The sequence below is a fragment of the Aphelocoma coerulescens genome, chromosome 19 (assembly GCF_041296385.1).
Source record: "Aphelocoma coerulescens isolate FSJ_1873_10779 chromosome 19, UR_Acoe_1.0, whole genome shotgun sequence".
Taxonomy (NCBI): Eukaryota; Metazoa; Chordata; class Aves; order Passeriformes; family Corvidae; genus Aphelocoma; species Aphelocoma coerulescens.
In genome coordinates this window covers 5,173,008-5,179,007 of record NC_091032.1, presented here as the reverse complement: position 1 = coordinate 5,179,007, position 6,000 = coordinate 5,173,008, and the positions used below count along the sequence as shown (strand labels likewise).

Here is a 6,000-nt window from a genome sequence, read left to right as displayed (position 1 = left end):
GGGTGTCCCTGCAGCCCTGGCCTGGTGTTTTCCGGGTCTTTACCCCCTCCTCACACCTCTTCTGGTGCCTGCCAGGCCCAGCTTGAACTTTGGACCTTCCCCAAGTCTTTACTGACTCTGGAGCCAGCGTCAACACCATGATAGCGTTAGGATGGTGACTTTGGATGTGCCAGTGTCTGGCTGGTGAAGGGAGGGGACCCAGCCCCAGGGTGACCCCACTCAACCGTGGGGCTGGCTCACTGGGGTCGGGGTAAGCTGTGCCTCTGGCTTTGGCCAAGCTGGAAACAGCAGAGTTGTAACTCAGCTTCCCCCCTCCCAAAAAAGAGATGAGAGCAGCAGTCCCTGTGGGTCTGGAAGTCTGGGTTATGAAATCTCCCACTGGCGCTGCTGGAGATGTTTCCAGAGCTGCTTGTGCAACTTCCTGGTGTGGCAGCGAGAGACAGACCACCCCAAAACACCAGAATCGTCTGGGTTGTGGAAACACCAGAATCGTCTGGGTTGTGTTTAAATCAGGAGCACGTGCTCCTGCCGGGTGGAGCAGTCCCCTGGCTCCCAGGGAGGGTGGCAGTGACTGGGTGCCAGCCTCCACCCTGGGGTCCCCCTGACCCCCTATGGGGCCCTGGTCTGGGCAGTGACCTTGGGGGGAACTGGGAGTCCCACAGCAGCACCATGTGCACCCAGGAGTGGCCACAGACAGCGGTCCTGCCTCTGCGGGTCCTGGCTCAGCCCAGTTAGTGTCCAAAACTGACCTCAGCACCCTAACTCCAGCCCATGACCCCAAACATGACCCCACAGTGACCCAAGCCCTGCTCCCACTGTAACCCCAACTCTGACCCCACCATGACTCCAATGCTGGCCCCCACACTCACCCCCGAACTACAATGTTGACCCCAACCCTGCCTCCCCCCTCCTTGACCCAAGCCTGCTCCCCACACTGACCCCCTGCTTACACCCACTGTGACCTCTGGACCCCGTTCCTCTGCACCCTGACCTCAGCCTTGACCACCCCAATTCTGACTCACCCCTGACCCCGACTTTACCCCCGGCCCCTCCCGGCGCTCCTATCCCTTTAAGACCCCCGTCCTGGGGCTGTACCATGCGCCGCCGCAGAGGGGGGATCTTCACGGGCAGGCGCGCTCGCCGCCTATTGGCGGGCGGTGAGGGCGGAGCGTGTTCCCCCGCGCGTGTGCCTGGGTGGTGCGGTCCGCTGTACGTGCCGGCCGCGCCGGGGCCGCGGGAGTCGCCAGCGCCAGACGGGCCGGGCCGGCGGTGGGTGCGGGGTCCCGGGCACTGGGGACATGTGGCTGAGGAGGGGTGGGTCTGGGGGTCCTCTGTGGCTGAAGGGGGGGGCTGAGCTCCGCCTTTGGGGTCCTCTGTGCTGGGGAGGGGCGGTCCGGCACCCCGTGGTGGGGTTGGCATGGGATGGGGAGCTCTTATTGTATTGGGAGGACTGGTGTGATTGGCTCCCTGTTGCGGGGATGATTGGGATCCCCTGTTATGGGCCGGCTGTTGTAAGTAACCCCGCTGTTATTGGCGGGGAGGTCGATGTGAATAGACCTCTTTTTGGGGGAGGACTGGGAGGACGAGAGCCCCCTGTTCACTGGGAGGTCTGGAGTGAGTGGGCGTCCTGTTACTGGGAGTTACTGAGGTGTTTAGAGATCCTTCTTATTCGAGAGGTCGGGGAGGACTGGGATGACCCCTGTTACCTGGGGAGTGTGCTGTGACCGGTTCCCTGTTATTTGGGGGGGACCGGGATGACCAGAGCTCCCTGTTACCTGCAGAGTCTGATGTGACTGCTCCTCTGTTAAGTGGCAGGAATTGGTATGACCAGAGCCCTTCTTATTTGGGAGCATCTGGTGTTGCTGAGCACCCTGTTACTGGGGAGACTGCTGTGACCAGTGTGCCTTGTATGGGGGGCTGGCATGAGTGCCCCCCCTGTTATTTGGGGGTACCCCTATCATGCCTGTCCCCCGGGGACTGTGGGGTGGGGGACTGACCAGCACCCTTGGCAGGGCTAAGGAAGGGTGGGCAGCCTGGACACGGGGTGATGCCTGCCCTGCCTTGCTACCACAGCGCTGAAGCGTTGCTCAGACTTACCCCATCCCAGGCTCTTGCTGGTTAAAAGCCTTTAATGAGCTTAATTTTCTGGCACTTCCCCGCAGAATGTTATTCCCAGTATTTAATTGACACCTTTGCTGCAGGCTGGGCTGTTCCGCTGTTGTTCCATCTATTTCACTTTATAAACTGCTGGGGTGTGGGAAGGCTGTTTGCTCCTGACTTTTCCTGATGGAGTTTCTTCAAAGAGTGAAATTACTCACCTAGGGAGTGTGCTTGTCAAAGGAAATAATGGGAACCCCCTCATTTTGGAAATATTAAGGCTGGAGGGGGTGAAGACATCTGGATTATGGTGTTGGGAGACAGTCATCAGCATGGAATTGGTTCTTGGGGAGTTGTCTTAGTTGCAGGAGTAAGCACTGCTGGAACAGCTTGGAGTGTGCTTTGTTCTGCCAGTGCTTAGACCTTGGGTAAGCCTGGGTTAGCTTTTGGAGTGTGAAAGGAAATGGGAATGCTTAGTGGAATGTGTACAGAGAAGAGGGGTCACTGAGGCTGTCTGATGTGAGTCTGAAGAGGTGAAATGGGTTTGTACTTTTACAGCTCTTTTTAGAAAGTAGAAACATATCCAGCTGAGAAGCTGGAAAAGTGCAAGGAGGAAAGAGTTAGGTCTCTGTCTCTGAGTTGTGGAAGTGAATCAGTAGCGTTGGTGGGGACATCCCCTTCACAACAGAGCTCTACACTTTGTGTGGGCTGTCGTGAGGAGCTCTGGGGTTTCACAATTTCTTTTGCTTAGTGGGGTGCAGTGATGCACACATCCCTTTTGCTAGATAGGAGGGAATGGGCTTTCTTCCAATATTTCTGTAATTCTCTGAGAAATCCTGAGGAGCTGTTGCACACACGCAAAGCGGCTGATTAATCTACTGCAAATGAGGAAATCGGTGTTTTGGGGAGGGCTGGTGAGCCAGACCCTTCCTGAAAAACCCAGCATTGTCTCAGTACAGGTTTTTCTTGGGCTGGTTGACAGCAGTGAACCAGGGTGTGCATGGCATGGAGTGTGTCTTAGTTTTGCCCGTGGATGTGATTTGTGCACAAGAACTGTATTTGCAGAACACAGAGCAGGGAGAATATGGAGCTACAGGAAGAAACACTAATGAGTGCTTTCTTTTAATCTTCGAGTGTGAAAGCCTTGGAAAGTGAGGTGAAGAGTGGGCAGGAAGGAGGGGGGTAGTGTCACAAATCTGGCTTAACCCCCTGTTAATTAGTCCTGCTCTAATTGTGACAGAGAAGAACCTCTTGCTTGTCACCACCTTGCAGTTGCCTCCTGTTCAGTCAGTAATTTCTGGATTGGTGCCTCCTGGACAGCCAAGTGCCTTCTGCAACTTTTATTTTGTTCCTTGCAGAGCAGCTGGAGGAGCTTGACAGGGCCATACAACCAAAACTCCTTGAACTGTCTCCAGGGAGACTTTCCCTGCTGCTCACCACCCTCCGTGCTGGAGCTCACAGCCCCCACCAGCACTTGTTTGCAGACCCATAGGTGCAAGGTAACCCCTTTCTTTTGAGTGTCGCAGGTTGTGGAGCACCTCTGGGTGCAGTTGGGTTTGGGGAGGGTGGCTGGCAGTGGGTGCTGGTTTCTTTACCTGCAGCAAGAGCAGTGTGTGGAACTGTCTGACTGAAATCCCATTTGGTCTTTTCTCTGTCCTTTGCTTGTTGTGATGCAGCAAAGTTTGTGTTTGCTCAGTTCTGAAGGACTGGGGAAAAAGCTTCCCTGCTCAGGTCTGTGCTCCTGCCATCTCTTCCCCTGGTATAAAAGAAAACCACCTTCAGTTACCTCTGTGGCCACTGAACTTTGTTCTGTTTCCTGACGTGGGCTCTCCTGCCTCTAAAAACACAATTCGTAGAACTTGCATAATTTGCTTTCCCAATGTGATCATTTGATCCCAGGGATGAGATGACTTTGTACACGCTGTTGTGGGAGTGAGTCACCAGCCCTGCAGTGACAGGTGCACCTCTGCCAAGATTGCTTTTTATTAGGCTTTGAAATTAAGCAGATCAGAACAAATAATTACAGGCTGCTCATAATCTCTTGCTGTTGATCCCCAAGTAAATGTTCAAAGTTAATTGTAGGCTGCTATCACCCATGGAATCCAGAAAGACCAGAAGCCATCTCTGGTGGCTTCTGGAGGGCCACAAGTCCAAATTGTGGCCGAGTTTGACCCACAGTGGCAGATTATTATAGTATTTTTGCTTAGCAATCAGCCATGTCCATGCCTCCAGTTACTCCTTTGCAAGGAATGGAGGTATTGATTAATTTACCTTCCTTTCTTGCTGTGTGGAGTAGGACATGGCGAGGTTTAGAGTTAGAGATGGGGTTGGATTTTTCTCCTTGGGAAAATCTGTCTCTGGCAGTGCATGGGAAGTCTGCTGGGGAGGTTTAGCAACCAGCTTGGGGAGTTGGTAGGTCTGGCTTTGTAGTGCTGGCAAGTACCCTGGGTCTTGCTGCATGGTTGTTTGTGAAACACATCAATGGACTCTCTTTTACGGGTCACTGCTGTGCCTCCTCTCTTAACTCCAAGCTTTGAAGGAGCAAGTTGATAAAATACCTGTAAGGATTGTGCAAGCCCTGGTTGTGTAACAGGGTTCCATGCATAACTGCTGGAGGTAAGAGGAGCAGCTCCTGTTACCAAGGAACAAAAAACTCCTGTGTCAAATATCTCTTCTCTTTGTGTTGATTGTGCTGGGGAGTTGGAGAGCTTTGTTTTTTGTAGCTTGGGACCAGCCCTTCAGCCTGGGGCCCCTGAGCTGTGTGATGCCCTGTGGCCTATGTCATGTTTTGGGTGTGGAATTGATGTTCTGAGGTCTGCTGTGGCCGTGGTTGTGTGTGATTGCAAGGGACTGGGAAGTTGCCTGTATTTCCCAAATCATTTCAGAAAGGTGAGGTCCAGGTCAGATTGCTGACCTGTGGCAGGCAGGGAGGTTTGTAGGGTGATTGATTGCACACCCTTCTAATAGGGCAGGACAGCTCTACTGCTGAGTTACCAAGAGATGCAAGGATCATGCAGTAACACCTCCATTCCCTACAGAAGCGTAGGAGATGGGCTTGTAATGGCTGAAAAGCTCTTGCATCCTCAAGAGGAAGGTGGGCTTATAAATACAAAATGTCCTGGCTCCTCACAAACAGCTCTTGGTTCTTTGAAATAAATAAATAAATCCCCAAAACGCACTGTTCTGCTCAAAAGTCTTGACAATTCCTAAAACTTTGCAAGATCTGTTTAACCCTGTCCCTCTGGTGCTCTTCCAGCTGTTGATTTTAAAGGAAACCTCTCAAAAGAGACCAGCACTGGAGGGTTTTGCTGTCCAAACTTTTCCTGGTGGAAGAGGTCAAAGTCTGTGGCTCCTGACCTCATCCATAGGGCTCCTTTCCCAGTGGTGGCTGCAGGCAAAGCCACAGCCTGTCACACCAACCCTCAGCAAACTCAGGCACAGGGTGAACAAACAGCCTGTGGGGAGGAGAAGAACTTCCAGCTGTGGCTGTGGCACCACAGGGTACAGAACTCGCAGAAGGGGCTCCTGAAAAAATGTCATCTTCCCTCTTGATCTTAGAAAAACATCTTCAGCAGGATTTGAACCAAAAAAATCCATTTTTTGGGATGCCCATGCCTGGATGGGTTGCTCCTGAGGTTTCACAGCACTCTGAGCAGTTGTTTGCCTGAGGGGTGCCCATGGAGTTGCCAACAGGGAGGTTTACAACTCCTGCAGACCTGTCCCTGCTCCTGAACATTGTTGGTGGTGAGACCCCTGTTCCTCTTCCAAGTGATGCCTGAGGAGTGCTGCTCTGGATTTGTCCCTCGCTGGGAGGAGAGGCTGGAGAACAGTGTTGGTTCCCAGGGGCTCAATTTATCTGCCATTCTCAGATTTTGTTTATCCTGTAACCCTGAACTCTTGTTT

General features: G+C 52.9%; 1 protein-coding gene across 3 annotated transcripts in view; it reads left to right on the top strand.

The window, feature by feature from the left end:
- Positions 1–1,183: 1,183 nt before the first annotated feature.
- Positions 1,184–6,000, top strand: part of POR (cytochrome p450 oxidoreductase) — a 28,552-nt gene continuing 23,735 nt past the window's right edge. The window contains exons 1-2 of one of the 3 annotated variants that reach the window (XM_069033579.1): positions 1,187–1,269; positions 3,461–3,596. The gene's annotated coding sequence lies outside the window, so the exon portion shown is untranslated. Of the gene's footprint in view, positions 1,270–3,455; positions 3,597–6,000 lie in introns of all 3 variants that reach the window. The other 2 variants (XM_069033578.1, XM_069033580.1) reach the window with 2 other exon arrangements.